This window comes from Rhincodon typus, chromosome 10, assembly GCF_021869965.1.
Source record: "Rhincodon typus isolate 14 chromosome 10, sRhiTyp1.1, whole genome shotgun sequence".
NCBI classification, from domain to species: domain Eukaryota; kingdom Metazoa; phylum Chordata; class Chondrichthyes; order Orectolobiformes; family Rhincodontidae; genus Rhincodon; species Rhincodon typus.
Window position 1 is genome coordinate 28,227,653 of NC_063341.1, and position 19,934 is coordinate 28,247,586.

Sequence of the window (19,934 nt, forward strand, 5' to 3'; positions counted from 1 at the left end):
AGTATGGCCAATCCACCTAGCCTGCACATATTTGGACTGTGGGAGGAAACCCCATGCAGACACAGGGAGAACATGCAAACTCCACACAGTTACCTGAGGGTGGCATTGAACCTGGGTCCCTGATGCTGTGAGGCAGCAGTGCTAACCACTGAGCCACCATGCTGCCCTATGCTCCAAATCATTACAAATAGTAATTAAAAACTTAGATTGAGACTTGCGATCTTGACTTTAACTCTATGCAGGTGGATTTGTTTTGAATGAACTAAAATATCTCGTGGTTTGTAAAGAAGCTGTTTTATTAGCAGAGTATTACCTACGGATTTTTAAAAAATGTGGATTCTGCTGCTTCTCATTACAAGAGAATTTGCAATTCCATTTTGGGGTAATGGCCAATATCAGTCATGTGTAAATCTTTGTTGACCAATATCATCAGCAGTTAGTAAGTGGTGCGATAGGGAAGAGTCAAAATGAGGGATGAGACATGATAGTTAATATTCTTTTTAAGATGCTTGTAGAATAGTGTAATTAATAGATGTGACGGCATGGGAAAATGAGTGTTACTTGTAGTAAGAATAGGAAATGCAGTGTTTGTGTAAATGGAGGCATTGTTGAGGTAAAATGAGGTCCAGCGACTGTAGAAAAATATTGAAGAGAGATTATTGTGAAAAATGTTACAGCAAATTTGAAGAAATAATAATCAAAGTGAGTAAAATTCTTCTGTTTATTACTCTGTAAAGTCAGTGAATGTTTTTCTTGTATTGGACCGTATCATTTATCTCATCTGTAACCTCTTCCCTCAAGTGGCAGATCTGTTGCTTATCGAGCTTCGTGCATCCGCAACAATGGTGGGGACACAATCTACTGTCTTAATCAAGGCCATTTAAAGCAGTAACTGATGCTGTTTGTCTTGCAACCATATCTGTGTTCCCTCCTGTCTGCCCTTTTCTAGGCTGCAGGCTATTTCTAAGTGATGTCAGACATGCTATTTCCTGCCTCTACATCTTCTCCCTTCCCTCTATCAGACCAATGAATCACAGCCAATGAAGAAGCAGCCTGGTTCATGGTAATTAATTCACAGTTCTCAAACTTCTTATGTGCCAACATGTACTGATGAATGCAGTGTGCCATTATGAACAGGTATACACAGGCCAATATTAACCTGAACCAGCAGTCTGAAAAGCTATCAATCTCCATCCTGCAAGCCTCAGACGATTATAAACTTGGATTCACTTGTATGCCTCAGTGTCTATTTTTCCTGTCTAGAATGTACAAACATAAGTGATGGTGCAATCCTACACACATTTCTAATACTTCAGAGCTTTATCGAAATGCCTATTGTATTGCTTCCAATAAGGACAGTCGCAAAACTATGGAAGGTATCACAGATTAATCTGATGTCCTAATCAGATGTCCACGAATATGTACTTTTCAACAAAGGTTGGCAATGACCCCGGCCAATTTTCTCCCTTTCAGTCTAGAAACATTAGTTGGCGCCTCTGCTAACATCTTGCATGAAATTGGCTAAACCAGCAGAGCTCTGTAATTAGATATTCAACTTTTCTGATATGTGAAACTAAATACAGCACTGATTAATGTATTTACTCACTAAGGGCACACGTTTAATGTTACAAGCAATACAGAATATTTAGAACATATAAATAGACCATTCAGCCTCCTAAAGTTTGTGGTGGTGCTTACGTCATACATTGGCCTCCTCTCACTATACTTCATTTAATTTGACAAAAATACCATTCTATTCATCTCAGCCTGATGTGCTTATCTGTCTTCTCATTAAATGTATTCATTTGGCATAGCTACTCCTAGTGTTATTGTGAGTTTCACATTACAATTTATCTCTTGGAAAAGGCATCTCTCCTGAATTCCCTATTAAATTAATTCATGAAAACTTTAATATACCCCTTAAGTACCTATTTTAAGTATAATAATATTCAGTCCACTGGAATGTATAATGAGTTATCACAAGCCAAGGGAATGGCTCAACAGCAAGCAATCATCATCCCTGGATAACACTTGAACGTCGTAAGCTCCAACACCCAGATCTTTGGTATATTGTTCATAAATGTCGTTATCAAAAAATGATGCTCAAGTAGTTAGTGGACAGGTAACTGTTGAAGTCAGGACTCTGGAAATGTCCTGGAAGCTTTAGGCACTCAGAAGAAGCCATGTGCCATCAATATTTCAGTACAGTTGATTGTCAACATTGAAAAGCCCATTGGCAATATTTGCTTATTGCAACTGAGCAAAATTAGAGCTCAGGGAAAACAACTGGGACAATTCTAGTTTATTGAAGCTAGCTGTTGGTGCAAAGCTGGAGCTGTACTTGTGAGTAAGTACCAGAGAATGGTTTCCTGAGTGCAGGGTAGTGTCAAATCAGCAAAGGAAAGCCATTGATCAGAACAAAAATAATTGAAGCAGTCCATGATTGAATGGCTCTTGAGAGGAACTTTCAAGACCTGATCAGCAAAGATGAAGAATTGTAACACCCTGTAAAGTTTAATGAGATTTCATGACCTACCATGTTATTAATGTCTGGTGGAGTCACTGAGAAATTTGTGGGATCTATTTTGATCGCATTTGCTATTTGATCTGTTCTATGGAGTGTGTGGTCACTGTCTATTAACCATATTTATCACATTTAAATTCTGAGTTTTAAAATAAAAGTTCTTCATGTATTGTAAATTATATTTCTATTCTAATGTTGGCTGTAAAGTTTATTGTAGTTTCTTCAAAACTGTGGAATCTTTAGGACTTATTTTCTCAGTAAGTCCTCAGGATCTCATACTTTGTACACATTAAGTTTACTGGTTCTCCATCAGATCGTAATATAAATTTGAGACTACTTTTGGAATACTGCATTTAATTCAGGTCTCCCTGCTACAGGAAGGTTGTTGTGAAACTTGAAAGGGTTCAGAAAAGATTTACAAGAATGTTGCCAGAGCTGGAGGGTTTGAGCTTTAAGGAGAGGCTAAATAGGCTGGGGCTATTCTCCCTGGAGTGTCAGAGGCTGAGCGGTGACCTTATAGAAGTTTATAAAATCGCGAGGGGCATGGATAGGGTAAATAGTTAAGGTCTTTACCCCAGGGAAGGGGAATCCAAAACTGGAGGGCATAGGTTTAAGGTGAGAGGAGAAAGATTTTGAGAGGAGAAAGATTTAAAAGGGACCTGAGCGGCAACCTTTTCACACAGAGGGTGGTGCATTTATGGAATGAACTACCAGAGGAAGTGGTGAACGCTGGTACAGTTACAACACCTAAGAGGCATCTGAATGTGTGTATGAATGGGAAAGGTTTAAAGGGATATGGGCCAAATGCTGGGACTAGATGTATTTAGGATATCTGGTCAGCATGGACGCATTGGACCAAACGGTCTGTTTCCATGCTATATATCTCTATGACTCTATGGTTGTCAGGTGTGGGATCATAACAATATCAGGCTTACCCAAATCAATAAATATCCTGATATGTTATGTTGTCAAATACTCCAATATAATCTTCAAACGAGTCCTATATTGGAGTTCCAGTAGGATAATTTAAACAAGCATTTTGTCTTGGATTTCTCCACTTTGAATACTGTACTCAAAAAGAACCAATTTGCTTCAACCGTAGATTGTCATTTATCTGGGAGAATGATCTCATCTGGATAATTCTTTTCGTTCTCCTGCCTATCATTCTACCTGATGTGTGTGTTCCCTATTAAACCGATGAGTGACATGTTGCTACCTAGTAATGGCATGTGGAGGTAGCAGTCATTGAGAAGAAAGTCATGGGGATAGTAACCAGCTCTTGTCAATGTTTGAACTTACAAATTCTTGGTTTTCCCCATCCTATTTATGACCACTAGTTGTAGCCTTACCTGCAATCAGAAAGTGAAGGTGTAATGGTAATGTCACTAGACCAGTAATCCAGAGTCAAAGCCTAATGTTTTGAAAGTATCAGTTCAAATCTCAACAAAGCAGCTAATACATTTTGAATTTAATATGTTGAATAAAAATGTGGAAGTAAAAACATGTTAGTTTAATAACAACAAGGTATCTGAGGTTGATTACTGCAAATACCCATCTGATTCACTACTGTCCTTCAGGGAAGGACCACATTAAAAATAAGGTTACCGGTTCCTTGTCAGATCTTAATATAAGTTTGAGGCCACATTTAGAATACTGTGCTCATTTCTAGTCTCCCTGGTAGAGGAAAAATGTTGTGAATCTCTCTATGACTCTATGGTCTGGACTGCATGTGACTCCAGACCCACAACAATGTGGTTGATTCTTTACTGCCCTCTGAAATCGGTTCAAGGGCAATTAGGATAGGAAGTCCACATCCAAATCCAATGAATGAATAATAAAAAAAACCAAAGGAACTCTTTCATAATCTTAAACTTCTGTCATTTGACCCTACGTCATTTCTCTCCAGCGAAAATAGCCCCTGTAATAATGTTATGTTTCTTACTAAAATAACCAAACATTGTAATGTTTCAGTCAATGATGGTGGTAAAACTGCAAAATATGGCAGCAATTTTATTCAGAACATCTAACAGGTTACTGATCTGAAATTTGAAATAAAATATACTACAAGCCACCTGACAATGTTTAAATAAGTCTGTAGTATAAGTACAAGATTCTGGCTAAATTGGATTCATTGTAAAATATGCCAAACTAGAATTAGACTTGCATGAAGAAAAGAATTATAATGAAATAATGTTACTTTAATGGTATTATTCTGAGAATTTTATATCTAGGTTCATATCTGGAGAATTTTGGTATTCAGACCTGGCAACAGTGAATGGAAAACTTCCTTGGCAGTGTGCTGGCAGCCTGCAGAGACGGCCCCATGGTGGTGCCTTCATGTAATTGGTACCATAGCAAACACATCTGGAAACAATTGAGCAAGGCTTTTGCTAGCAGAATAATGCAGATGCATGGCTCAGTCCCAGAGCACAGAGCCCAGTTTGTTTGTGTAAAAAAACACAAGCCATGGGATTCCAATAATTATCCATAAATTTTTCTTTCAACTTTTGACTGACATTGAGCATTTTTTGTCCAATTACTCATGTAGAGGCAGATCTTTCCTCTGAGACTGAAAAGCACGTGAGACATACGGAGAGTTGGTTTATTTGGAGAGAAGACAGAGTGCACAGATGCGATTAGCCAAGGGTGGGTGGAATTTTACCTAAATGTAGGGAGATAGATTCCAATGGGGTCTAAGCTGAACTTTTCCAATGGAAGGTTACAGAGTGAAAGGAAGTAAGTATGGGATAGGAGGAATAACAATAGCAGTAGCTTGCATGTGGTTTTGTTTCCATGGGAAATCGTCAGCTTTATTCATACCATATAAAAGCAATTATTGATCAGGACACCATTCAACATTGGCACCATTAAAACCCATGAAAGTAAAAAAAAAACGTTTATTTATAAAACACAAAGTTAAAAGAGGTTAGCCAAATTCTCAGTATCTCTTCCCCATAGGAATTCTTTCATCTCAGCTTCACAGAGTTGTTACAGCACAGAAAGAGACCATTTGGCCCATCTTGTCAGTGCCATAGGAGCAATTTACTTTACGTCACTCCATTGCTTGCATATCCTTCCTTTTCAGGTAACAACCTAATTTCTCCTTGAATGCGTCAATTGAATCTGCCTCCATTGCACTTTCAGGTAGCACATTCTGGACCCTATTCACTTGCTGCATGATTTTGTTTTCTCATGTCACCATTTCTTTGTTTGCCTGTTACCTAAATCTGTATCCTTCTTCTTGATCCTTTCACCAATGGAACATTTTGTTCCTTACCTTTCTCTGTAGACCCCTCATGATTTTGCATATTTCTGTCAAATCTTCTCTTCTCCATGGAAAGCAGTCCAAACTTCTCCATTCCATCTCTGGAACTGAAATTGTTCACCTCTGGATTCATTTTCGTGAGTCTTTTCTGCACTCTATCTAATCTTTCCTGAAACATGGCACCAAGAGCTGGACACAATGCTCCAGCTGAGGCTGAAACATTGTTCTAAAAAAATTTTAACCCAAATTGCAAACATGCTTAATCATTATTCAACAAGCCTTAATGAACAATGCCCTGTCCGAAATATGCCTGTTGCTGCAACTGTCTGGATTTGACTGTTCCAGCACACTCCTGGCCAGCCTGCTGCATAATGACTGTCTGCAAACTTGAGGTCTTCCAAAACTCTGCTCCCTGCATCCTAACTCATACTAAATCTTGTTCACCCATCACTGACCCGCATTCGATAGAAGTAGTAAGGAGGAGTATGGGAAAATATAGCAGGGGATTGACATAAGGTAACAATGCTTTTTTGAAGAGTTGATGCAGGCACGATTGGCCAAATAGCCACCTTCTGAACTGCAGCAATTTTATGATCAGCTCTCGATTAAACAACACCTCAGTTTTAGAATTTTTACCTTTATTTCAAATTGTTCCATGGCCTTGGCTTTCCTGTCTCTGTAACTTTGCCTAATCCCGCAATCCAACGGAGGCCTGCATTAGGCTTATTGTAGTTTATTGATCATCCTCAGTTTTAACTTGCTGTACCATTGGTAGCCTTGCCTGCAGCTGACTAGTACCCAAGCTTTAGAAATCCCTCCCAAAACCTACCTCTTTCACCAAGTTTTTGACTATATGCCCTAATATCAACTTTAGTGCAAATTTTCACTTTATAACTCTCTTGTGAAGCTCCTTGGGATGTTTTATCCTGTTAACGATGCTATATAAATGCAAGCTGTTGGTAGTTTCATCACAACACTTGGAACTTACAGCAGCAGTGGTTAGTAAGGTGGAAGATGTGGGTATTTTAGTTAAGTCTGAGATGTGAACAAATAGTCAGCAGGTGCAGTTTTATTTTATTCATTCACACAATGTTGGTGTTGCTGGCTAGGCCACAACTTATTGATCATTTTCAATTGTCCTTGAGAAAGTAGTGGTGAGCTACCTTCTTGAACTGAAGCAGCCCATGGGAGGAGCAACTACATGTCTGCTAGGAAGGGAATCCTAGGATTTTATCCCATTGACAGTGAAGGAATGGCATTAGATTTCCAAATTTTGTGGAATTGGAATGGCTTGGTATGTGACTTGGAGGGGAACCTGCAGTTAGTGATGTACCTGCTGTTCTTGTCCTTCCAGCACGTAGGGAGTCATGGGTTTGGCAAGTGTGACATAAACAAAAGTAAAGTCAAATACTTGGAGATTTAAAAAAGACAGGAAAAAAAATGAAAATCCACTGTGAAAAGGTACCTGTAATCAAACTGAACAGATTGCTGAAGATATCAAGCCAATATCCAGTTGGTGCCAAATTTAATGAAATATTATACAATGGAGAAAGATGAATAGGATGTATAAAAGAATAAGAAAGATTGTCACTATATTGGGTAGGCATTAGCTGAAACATTTTGTGCAGTTTCAGAACTAACTCTGGAAGCTGAGCTGAAATCAATCAGAACTCCTAAAAGGATTAGAGAATAAAATACAAGTATAGGATCACAAAACTTGTAATATTCTAATTGGAAAGGAGACAGATGGTCAACGGGAGTAATATGAATTAGCTTTTCAAACTAGTAAAGGTCAATGATGTGAAAGATCAGTGAGTGCCCTTAAATTAAGAAATGGCAGAACAAAGGAACAAGTATAAACTGGAAAATGGTGCAGGAGTGATGTAAGAAAATATTACAAAGTGGATAATCTGTGTTTTTAAATTAACTCATCAGGGAAGGTTAACAGTAATTTAGCTTATGTCCTTTAATGTAAAATTGAACAACTGTGTTGAAACAAACACATCATCAGCTGCAACAGCTAAATTAGCAAGATGGCTGCATAGATTGCACAGTTTTGAGATTTTGTTTGCTTCTATAATGCAATTCAGAACACTATAAGTTAAAATTGCACACTAACACAAAGGCAGCACAGACATAATGGGACCAAGGACACCTTTTCATTTATATAAACATCAACAGTCCAACAAACTCAAAATTAAACCCTGAATCCAGATTGAATTTTGATGTGAAGGAAAGTGCTGCATTGTTGCTCACCCTTGTATGATGGATATCTAACATTCCAGGACATAATTTAGGAAAAGCATTCTGCTGGTGCTTGCCAATATTCTTTAATCAACTACAACCAACAAAGGCTTGTATTTATACGGTAACTTTAATCTAAAAAGAAAAAAATTGCATTTCTGAAGCACCTTGTATGACATCAGCATGTTCCAACGTGCTTTACAGTCAGTGTGCTTTTTTAAGTATAGTCAATGGTACATGTAGGAAATATAGCAACCAATTTGCTTGCAATAAAATTTTACAAACAGCAAACTAAAATCTAGAAGAGAAACATGCCTCCGGCATTTCACAGGATTGTCTGGATATAAAGAATGATAAATCAAAGATATTGGGAAGGTAGTGAACACTTGGTCCAAAAGACAGGTCTGAGGAACATCTTAACGGAGGGGAAAGAGATGGAAGGATTTGGGGAGGGGATTCCAGAGCAAAGTGCCTCGGCAGCATAAGGCATGACCATCAGCAATGGAGCAATGTAATGAAGAAAATTAGACACAGAAGTCTGGAAGGCTTCACTTTCAGATTCCTGGATCCAATCATGTTGGCTGCCAAATACTATGAGTGATGTTTTTCTGTTAAAATACAAATTAATATCTGTGCTGCCAAAATATCAGTAAGCTTCCTTGGGTGGTAATTTAAAACAAGAGAAATATTCAGCCTTAATCAAAGTCACTGTGCAGCTTCATTGATAAAATCAAGTTATTTTGTAATTTTAAAAACATAGTCTGGTCAGTGATCAGTTAACTTCTGTTCTTTCCCACAAACTGATTATCAGGGTAGGCACCAAGGGAAGAGCAATGTGCTTCCCATACAAGCAGAAGGGAAAAAATAGGGCCTCTAATGGATATTTGCAGTGGAATGCTTGCTAAGCGTGAAAGAAAGTAATGCACTTGGTTCTCTCTGAGTCAGAATGTGGTTTGTGGTTCGAAGGTGAAGGGAAAAGAACAAGAAAACAATCGTGTTCATTAAAATGAATGAAGATGACAACTGAGAAATCTATTGCTTAGTTTCCTAGTTCCAATCAAACTGTTACCTACGAGATGCAAAATTCATTTTGCCAATGATCACACAGCAATATGACCCAACCCTAATTTCAGAACTGCAGTCTCTACTTCATGCCTTGGGTAAATTTCCATTTTCTACAACAGTTGTTCTGTGACCTCCTAAAACAAATTGCACCCATTTTGGGCACGACTGCCCTTTGAATTGCAGAAGAGCCTTTGAAATGTGCATTCTGAGATGAATTACATGCACAACATATCAGTAAGGGTGTTGACACATGCAGTGAATGTCTGACAGAAGTATACACAATTGGCAGATCTTGGCATCATTCAGTGGGCAATGCTGCTTTGACACTTACAGTGCTGTTTTTGCATTAAATACCTCAGCCAACCATTTTTCCTAATCTCACACACCCGAGCACAGCCTTCATCAGCGGGAAGGTGCCTTAGCCAGCATCACTCAGCTTGCTTTGATTCTACATGTGTTTGGGGTGTTTTCTATATAGTTGTATCAAGTTTGCAGAAGTCCACATGCAGTGTTACAGCAGGCGCTGAAGAATTATTAATGCTTCTGCACAAAACAGTTGCTCCCAGACATGAGTGCTCTGCAGTCATTCGGTCTGGACACAGCATAACTTAGGGAATGAGCAGAGGCCATGACAAACAGGGCAATCTGCTGGAAGAGAGAGGAAGAGTCCTCAGCAGGAGGCCTAATCTACAATTCTCTTGCCTGAATGTCAGTTGGGACTCTGGGAGACACCAATTAGTATGTCCCCACTAAAATCTGCTGCTGAAATTCTGAAGCTATGACTGCAACTTCGCAGCATTGCAAGGAAAGCACGGCCATGGCTGTGAAGCTGAGAGATGGTGATGTACTTGTTGGTGTATGTCTCCTTCCGGGTTGGAGCTGAAGATACTGGCAACTTCTCACAGTTTGCTGCTCACTCTCATATAATAAAGTTCTCTGTTCATAAAAACCTAACTGCATTTCATTCTCTCTTGCCAGAGACAAGCTATGAAGCAAGAAAACAGCATTGCTTTCCCAGGGTGCAGGGTGCCATTGACAGCAGAAATATCACTTTACAGAGGCCACATGCCAATTCTGCAATTAAAGTGAAATGAAAAGAAATTCCACTTCCTCAATGTCTGCCCCTGGTGTGAGAGAATCATTGAGGTCGATGCCCAGTATCCTGACAGCAGTATAATGCCTTCATTCTGAAGCAGCCCATTATGCTGTCCGTGTTTCAGCCTCTACTCTAGAAAATTCTTCAAGGCCAACCTAGTCACAGGACTACAGAAAGGGAAATACAATACAATAAGTAACAGATTAGAGGTCTTTACAGAGATGTGAAATGAAAGGGCACATAGAAAGTTCACCGGCAGAAAACGCTGGAAGAAACAGGGTGTGATCAACCTCCTTAAAGAATCCCATCGGTGGGAGCTTTTCTAACTCCGTATTACAGATAGCCATGAGTTCCAGAAATAGGTTATTCCAGGTGTGGATCAGCAGCACAATCAGAGCACAACAGTCTGTAAGTTCCAAAGGCCTGAATGTTACAGTTTTTTGGCAAAAGTGAGTCATGCCGCGTTCTGTAGAGTGATTCTTGCTACGAGGCCGAGAAGGTCTTTTGCCAATCTTATCAAATTCATCACATTAATTAGCATTTCAGCCCTCACAGTGTGAATTATATTTGATTTCTGCCCCAACTCACCATGTGGCATTCCCAGAGCAATTCACTGCTTAGTGGAGGTCCTCCCTAAGACAAGCATTCCTGCCAGCTGAAAACTGTACTGCTTGACTGTGAAAGGAGTGAGGAAAGGTAGAGAAAGAGATGCCAGCACCACACTTCTTTGAAAGGGATCTGGAAGATCTTGTGGATGGGGTGGTGGAGAAGAGAAACGTCCTCTTGCTGTAGTACCGGCAAACATACCACAACAGCGTAGTAAGCAGTTGCTACCCAGGGCACTGCTACCTCCAGGGTGAGGAGAACCTGGGCAGCACTGCAGGAACAAGTTGATTCATCTTCTCAGCTCTGCCAGGGTAAGTGCGATACGCTGCTGTCTGCTGCCTCACACTTATCTGTGCAACTGCCACGCATCTTCCAACAATGCTTATGCATGAAACATCTTCCCTTACTTTCCCTCATTATCCCCCCCCCCCATCCTCCCACACCACACACTGTCTGCGCTGCCTCCTCACTTTCTCAGAACATGTCCACACTTTTCCTCCAAATACACCAACACTGCAGCCACACCCCTCTTTCAGCTTATTTGTTTGGTGCTTCCATATCATTACGGGAGAATTCATCCCAAAGCAGTTTGGAGCAATGTAAAACAGGTGACCGATATCCATGTTGTCAATCCTCTGAGGAAAGTATTTTTGCCATGGGCGGAGAAGATGGAGACCATTCCTGTGGGGATTGGGAGATATCCATGTCCTTGCCATCCCACAGTCACATTAACCAGCATCAAGCTCCACTACTAAACAGTGGTCTTAATGCCTTCAGCCTCTTTTGCCTAATAGGTGTGCTCCTCTTGCACAAAGTTTCTCCATTGCCCTATATGATAATGTGGACATATTGGAGGGACCATCATTTAGACTGCCTTATGGAACCCCAGCAGCACAGATGAGGACCTCTCAGTGTGCTCGATAATGGCACACAGTGAGTTCCAGATGCTGATGAGCTCCGAAGCTGTGTGAAGGAGAAATGTCGCAGCCCAATAGCAGTAGGAGAGCTGTTGGCAATTAGGCACCTACTGAGCCCCCAGCAAGAGATGACCCTGTGGTCTTAGTGATGAGGAACCTCATCCTGATGCATAGGGAGGAGGAGCAGAAGCATCAGGCAGGAATACAGGAAACAGTGGCCATCAATGTGCAGAAGCTGGAATGATGCAGCCAGCCCAGCAATGTACTGCCTGTCATTACTAAGACATTGCAGCAACGCAGCCGGTCCTGCAAACATCTGTCTGCTCCATGGACAGGTTGGCAGCTGCCATGGAAAGATAGGCACAGCACCCTCAGGAGCTGCTGTAGAATCAACAACACCCACACTCCATTGCCAAATTCCATTGGCAAGCGTGAGACAGGGAGCCTTGAGCTTAGCCCATTTTCTACCTGCTCTGAAGGAGACTAGGTAATGCCAGGAGGCACCCAGCTGAAGATGGAGGTCCCCAAAGTTCCCACCGTTGTCTCCACTCAGGAGACCATGTTCATGGCCAAGCTCGCTACCCCCACTCTGTGTTACCACCTCCAAGGGTGAAATTCCTACCAAGGAGAGTCAGCTTACCTCTGGCAAAAGGACCCTCAGCGTGTCCACAGCAGTGATAGTGACAGGGAGGTGCAACCGAGACAATCTATGATGCAGGATGGCCAGGACGTAGGGACTCTGCATGCCCGTGATTCCAAGACAACATGGATTGAAGGACAATGCTGTTCCCATATAAATACCTAGTGACCATTTGCAGATGCAGGTACCTCCCTCAGGTGGTCTCATAACCCCACCCCTTGCAAGTCCCTTCACAGCCATTTTCCTCAATGTTGTGCTCTATCCAAATGAACACCAGAGGAATTAGAGCAAGTATTCAGCCACTGAGACCCCTGATATCACCCTCTCCTTTCCAGGTGCCCATTCCATCAACTCAAGACTTCATCTTTCCCCAGATCATCACCCAAGCCACGTACATATGAAAACAATTGCCAACCTGACCCCCCTTCCCTCATCACTGTCCCCAACTTCCTTTCTCCTTAATGTCTGCCAATAGAGGTGGTGGGATGACCGTGGCCCCACAAGTGACTTGATGTGCCAGTGTTCTCACCTGTCCAGACCCTTGGCTGATGGATACACATATCCCTGACTGTGACAGTCTAGCCCCTGGTACAGGTCGCTATGGAAACAAAGGACTGACTGTAACTCGCTCCTTGGAGCACAAAGGCACAGTCACCCTGTGCAATACCACCCCCTGCTGGACACCTACCACAGCCGAAACTTGGGACTGGTGTGGGAGACGGCCCTTGACCAACTGTGCTGGACTGCTTGACAGACAGGTGCCTCCTTGGACTTCCCTACAGATTACTACTCGAAGACTTTCAGACAGGTTGCACTGCTTGCTGCAGATGCCATGCATTTAGTGTAAACATTGAGGCTATAGTGGTGCTGAATATGCACTGAGTGAACAAGAGAGCATCCCTGATAGCCTTGTCCATGCTGTGTAATGAGTTCCATTCCCTGTGGTCTACCTGCACCAAATGCAGCTGTACACTGCAGGCTGTTGGCGTGCCTTGCAGACCACAGCACCAATACCTAGGAGGATGCCAGGATAGTGCTGAAAATCAAGTGGTGAAGGGATACATTCAGCTGCTGCTGGTGGATCATGTCCCTGTCCTGCAAAAGATGAGGTATTTTGGAGCAGGCAGCACGTTGTATGCACCAGGAAACATTGGTTTCGTATTTTCTGGATGTCTAGTTCGTAGTTTAGTAAGACTACAATCCTTGGCAATTTGGACTGTTAACAAGGCATTTCACAAGCAATGATGAGCATCAGTTTGGAACTTTCCACTGCCTAGAGAGAGTCTTGCCACACTGCTTGAGCAGTGAGATGATCTCAATTCAAGATAGGCCCTCGCTTAACATCTAGCTCATTTCTACCACTCATCTTGCCATTGCTGATTGGCATGTAAAAGCCAAGGATTTGAGGATGCTCTGGATAAATTCTTCTAAGGGGGTATAACAAGCCCATTATAGGATTTTGGTTCACTGATTACACAGACCCACAAGGTGAATGCTGGTTTGCAGATAGCATGCTTTGTTAAAATCTTTGTTCTTGGGACATGAGCATCGCTTAATGACAAGAAAACTAATTTTGAACTGATGTACCCATTTTTTCAGATTCAACACAGGGGTTAAGCCAAGATTTCTTAAACTTCCTTCCATTCATCTGCAGGGCACAGGAGGGATCCAAATTTTAAAAAAAGAGGGCAAATGAAGGCTGTGTTTTACTATAATTGCAGAGATCACTTTGTATATCATTCCTAATTATCACTGTACTTCATTAAGCAGAGTTTTAATGTGACTTTGAAACTTTTCAAATGTGTAAGGAGCTATGTCATGATGGTGTCAGGTCTCATAGAACTAGGATAGAGTGTAGATTTCCAGAGATGTTCTCTCTTACAATCTTTGGTATTTTGAATAAATACTTAATATAAGTTGTTGATGTTCACTGACTTGAGTGTAGACTATTTTCTGTCAACAAGCCAGATCTGATTGCACTACAGTCCTCAGAAAGAATTGGAGTTTTTTGTTCCATGAAACCATTGCCACTTCCCCAGGGTGACGCCCCAGCAATTCTAATAATCTGCAAGATTTATGGCAGGACTGATGTGACACCCTGCAAACCCCTATACAAACAGTCTGACCTGGCAAGGCAGCAATCTGAACTTCCATTCTAACATTCAGACATTGAGTGTCAAATACTTGTTTTAATTGAAAGCTACAACATCAGATGCTGCATGATGATTGGGTCCACAAGCATGTGAATGAAGTTGGCCACCACAGGAAAAGATAGACTCCAAGCTCTGCACAAAGTCTTATGCCATGTTGGTGCAGGACTTTTCATGCTGTTTGTCATTTATTATAGGCTTTTCTAATATGCTTCCCAATGCATCAAGCATTTTAGTGTGCATACTGTCAGAAATTAATATTGCTTGGAGGATTTAAGTTTTGAAGGATTGTGGAAAAAATAATTTATTTCAAGTTTATGGACATAGCTGGACTGATTCCTTTAAAACAGGTCATTAAATTTCAATAAGATCTTTGATTTTTTTTTACCAAGGCTTCCTGGAGATTGGTGACAATTGTTTACTTTGCTATAGTCCCTGGTGGGACTGTTTTATTTCGTGACTGGCTTGGAGATGTTCTTGTTTTATCTGTTTCAGTTGGAGGGAAACCTGCTAAGAACAAGCTGAGTTGGAGGAAAGCTTGTTATCAACAAGCTGCTCAACTGATCTCTCCCATTTCTGAAAAGAACCTTCTCCTTCAGTTCATGGTGAAACCTATTTGTTCTTTTATAAGAATGATTGAAAGAACAAGACGAGATTGTATTTCATGAGCAAGCTATGCAAGACTTCAGTCACAACCGTGCATGATTAAGTACTTGACCACATGCTAGAACATCAAAGCAACAGACTCCAGGACTTCCGATTTTTTTTATTCTTTAGCATTCAAGAATAACCCATTGACTAAAGTGCATTCTTTTCAAAAATCAATGTCCACAGAGAAATCTGTTTTTTTAATCCCTTCCTGAAGGAGGAGAGTGTGAATGTCTGTGTTTGTCTTGCATGTTTTGAGGATGTTTAGAGGGATCAATATGTCAACCAATTATTGTATCTTTATTGAACAAGTTTCAATAAACTATAATTGTGTTCATTAAGAAAAGATAAATCTTCTTGTTTAAAATCTGATATGAATAAAGTATTCAGTTATTGGTTATCTGGAAAACATGGCAAAAGAATTTTTAATTTATTTTGCGATTCATGGAGTTGTGGAACTAGAATGACAATGCACTCCTCCAAACTTGGTCATAACATTACCAGCCAGTGATTTTTCTCTCGGCTTTTCCTTCCAAGGGCTCACCTGCCCCATCAAAGGGCTCATCTGTCCCATCGTAGGGCTCACCTGCGTCCTCTGCACTCCAACTAACTTGCATCTTCATTATATTCGTCCTCTATCTTGTTACCAACCTGGTCTCTCAGCTCATTTAGATCCCACCTCTTATCCAGCCTCTAAAGTGCACACAATCTCAGTATCTGAAGGTGCAGCAGTGCGTGTGAAATGACATGGCAATGTTATAGTTTTATTGTCAGTCTCTTCTTATTGTAGTTCCACTGCTTGGCTGTTCAAAACTCTTAGGTATAAGAAAGGAAAAAGGAGCAAGATTAAGGTCAGGGAAGGTGATAGAATGAGAGGTGCAAGCGGAAAACATCCTCAGTACATCAAAAGAGAGTGTGGGTTGGAGGTTTCTGGAAAGGATCATTGTAATTGAAGGTACCATCATCTTCAATAGTTTCAGCCCCAAGACAGGCTATAGCCTCTGCAATGATTATACCTACAATCACCAACATCACCCCCAAAGAGGTTAGTCATTGTAGATGCCTGTACCATTCCAATTAGCTCAAACCTATCCTGCCAGAGAAAGCAAAGTGTATTTCACTCACTGATGCAATCTGTTTATGTGATAAGGTTCTCATAGTTGAATAGCTGGCAGTGTTTCAAAGCTGTGAGATTTTGCTCTGAACCTTACAGCAGTGCTAGAGTGAATGACAGGATAGGGGTTTGGGGTAAGAGTGTAACAGAATGAGATGAAATATATGAACATTAGGCATGATTCCTGATTCCTGATTGATGGAGTTTGTGATAGGTGAGTGATGGGCTGTGACGATTTGAACAGTGGCTAAGGCTGTTAGTGCAATAAGTGGGATGTAGCATATGAGGCATCACTTTGACAACTCCGATTAGGTCTTTGAATGTCTTATGGCACTCCAAGTTTTCAGTTCTATATTTACCTCCACAATAAATTGCCCTCACTATCTTTGGTTGTGTGTGTGGACAGCTTCCTGCTTTCCTTTGTATTGTCATCACCTCCTCTGAGACCTTAAGTGCAGCATCCACAAATGTTGAAACCTGTTCTTTCCCCTGTTGTGACATTCCTCATTGTTTCCCAAATCAGATTATTACACACCTCTGGAGCAGGGTGACTAGAACCTAGGCCTGATAACAATCAATAGATATGAGTTAATTGTGCATTGTGATTCACTCTGTCTGCTTTCAGGAGCTGCCTGATTTAGCCTCTCTTGCCTTTCGTTACATAATTCTGGGCTGAAGTTGAAACTGGAACATACCATCCAATCTATTTATGGAGAGGGGGTAGGATAAACTTGAAGTAGATGGTGTATTTTATCATCATGTGTGTAGTATAAGGTAATGTATCTGAAAGGATTAGAGACTGTATTAAGCTTCACTCAAGCTGACGATATCTTAAAAACTTAGGTGGGAAGAGCAGAAACCTTAGAATCTTGTAGGGTCAAAACCAAAATCCACAGGTCTGACAACAACGTTAGTAATGCAACTTGTATCTTAGTGCTATCTTGCTGTAAATTGCATTTTTATTTTAAGGTAAGTGCCTCTTTTCCTTAAGACTCACTTGTGACTTTCCTGTACCATCAATGATGCCCCATAAAGCTTCAACGTTCTACGCACTGCAATCGACATGTCATCTCATTGACTTCTGGTTTCTAAAGCCGATGCTGTGCATAGACCTCAGAGATTCATGCACTGCAAAAACATGAGAGAAAATATTGATTACCCTGTAAACCAAGTAGGTCCTTAGACCCAGTTAAGGAAAGAGATTTGGGGCAACTAATTACCCCAACCTGAGCCAAGTTGGTAGTGGGTGGTACCACAACATATGCAACATGACGTCTGACTAAGTTTTGTTTTTGCTACTGTTGTTGGTAGGGATTTATTTTAAGAAAAAGAAAATTCTATTAAAAGTTAACTCATCTGCATCTCATTTGTTTTAAATCGATCTTCGGAATCTAATAATGTCTTCTTTACAATTATAAAAGTATTGTTCTGCAACAACAGTGTTAAATGATCAAATCTCGTCTTTCTCATTGTGTGTTGTGCCCTCTTGTGGTAGCTGTTTGTTGTAATTTTCAGGTCTGCCTCAATACTCTTCCAGGTACAGTGGTGCTGGTCATTTCTGTAAATGGCCTGAAGACCTTACATGCCTGTACTTAATGGTAGCTTAACCCAGGGATGTAGTCACGAGGTGGCTGATCATAGATCCCTGATTACTTAAACTGCAGACTGAAAAATTCTAGATGTAATAAAGCCAAATATATTTTTAAACTGTTTTTAATGTTTCATAATTTGCAGACAGCAAAGGAATGTAGGACCAACAATCAAATTTAGCACAATCTCAGTTTTCATGGAAACATTATTAACAATGTGCCCAGCTCCTTTTGTACACTGACTAAGTTGTTTTTGGCATTACATTTCTTTAGATTGTTTCTAACTGAAAAAACGGATTCTCTGCACTGCTGGCTTCCAGCAATGGACCATCAGTCCTCTGTTCATAAATTTGACTTTTGCTGTGTCTTCCATTTTCCCAGATAGGAGAAGAGCTGAGGCATTGACAGGTATAACAATGAAGAAATCAATTAAATTAGCTGTCTCTCCTCCTCCCTTAGATTGTGCATTTAAAAGGACTTTTCTTTTCTCAAGATAAATGATCATTCTGGTTAGTGACCTTTGTATCTCAGTTGTGCATTCTGCAAACTCTACTATCTGGACTCAATCCTCATGTTCACAGACCTGGACCCTGTGATCCATCATTTTAAAAACTTTGCAAATTTGTTTATTTAAAAACACAACCCTTCAATGTAGTCAGTCCCACAAATGCGTGCCGCAAGCTCTGTAACATATCCATGGAACTTGTTTTAACCAGTTTGAATCTTGTTTTCCTGAGGTTTAGAAAGGAATGTGTTGAGCTTTGGTGCTTCATTGGGGATTGTAACCTAAATTAGAACTAGAAATGCTGAGGAACACTAATTTAAACATTCGTGATGATAGCCCAAGGTATCTAACCCTCTGCATTGCCAGTTGACTTTCATACTGCTTCGCTGTCTTTTGCCAGAAATCGGTGCCCCTTCCAACTTCACTCCTCAGTGTCATATGCATACAGATCTCTTTCAAATGCAATGTTTTACGTCTTGTTTTCTGGTCATGAATATGAGTGATTTTGGTGCTAGAAACTGAAATTTTCAATTTCAAGAATGAAGTATCTGCATCAAGCACATGCAGATCAGATGTACAATAGTTAGATACAGAATAACGTTCCCTCTCCATTGTCTAAATAACAGCACCAGTATGGAGTTCTGTACCACTTCCCATATTACAGTTTCTACGATTGAAATTGTCAATATTTTTGTGTTGTTGGATTAAGACTGCCAAGGATTTGCTTTACACAGGCTCCTTGCAATCAGTTGACAGGAAAGACTTTTGACTGCACTGGATTTAAACCGATATAAATGCCCATATCCTAGAGAATGCACAATTCTAACTTTTCTGCCAACAGTTCTGACTGCATGACCAGGAAATGCATTGTTTTTTTAAAAAACAGAGATTTCATTCTTCCAGTTTTCTGTTGTTGTTGGGAGACAAAAGTTTTTAAATTTAAAGAAAAGTGCATCCAATATAGAGAATAAGCATTAAAAATTGAAGGAAATCTGTCCCTTTTAGAAAAAAAATGCAATCTCTATGTTCATTGTAGAGTAAAGTACTGGAAGATATCCTGAATAAAATTCAAAAATGTGAACTTTCTGGAGATAGCAGATGTTCTATAGGCCTCCCACACCCAGAAAATAAAATGTAGTACCGTCACCACATTAGTTTGAAGTGAGTGGGCAAGACTTGGCAGATAGAATATAAATGTAAGAAAATTGAGGATATGCGTTTTGGCAAGAAGAATAGAAAAACTGAATATAGTTTGAATGAGGAAGACAGCAGAAAGCTGCGGCACAGAGGGATTTGGGATTCCTAGTGCATAATCACAAAAATCATCCAATTTCAGCAGGTAATAGGAAAGTCAAATGGAACAGTGGCCTTTATTTCGAAAGGAATGGAGTATAAAATTAGGGAGATTTTGCTACAACTATACAAGGCACTGGTCAGGCCACAGCTGGAATACTGTGAATTGTCCTGGCCCCCTTTATCTAACAAATGATATACTGGCATTTCAGGAAATCCAGAGAAAGTTTACTCAGTTGATCCGAGGTGTAGAGAGATTTTCTTATGTGGAGAGGTTG

The 19,934-nt window shown here is 40.5% G+C and overlaps 1 protein-coding gene across 2 annotated transcripts in view; it reads left to right on the forward strand.

Moving 5' to 3' along the window:
- Positions 1-19,934, forward strand: part of LOC109915585 (phosphodiesterase 4D interacting protein) — a 288,714-nt gene that overhangs the window by 84,863 nt on the left and 183,917 nt on the right. The gene's annotated exons all lie outside the window — the stretch shown is intronic.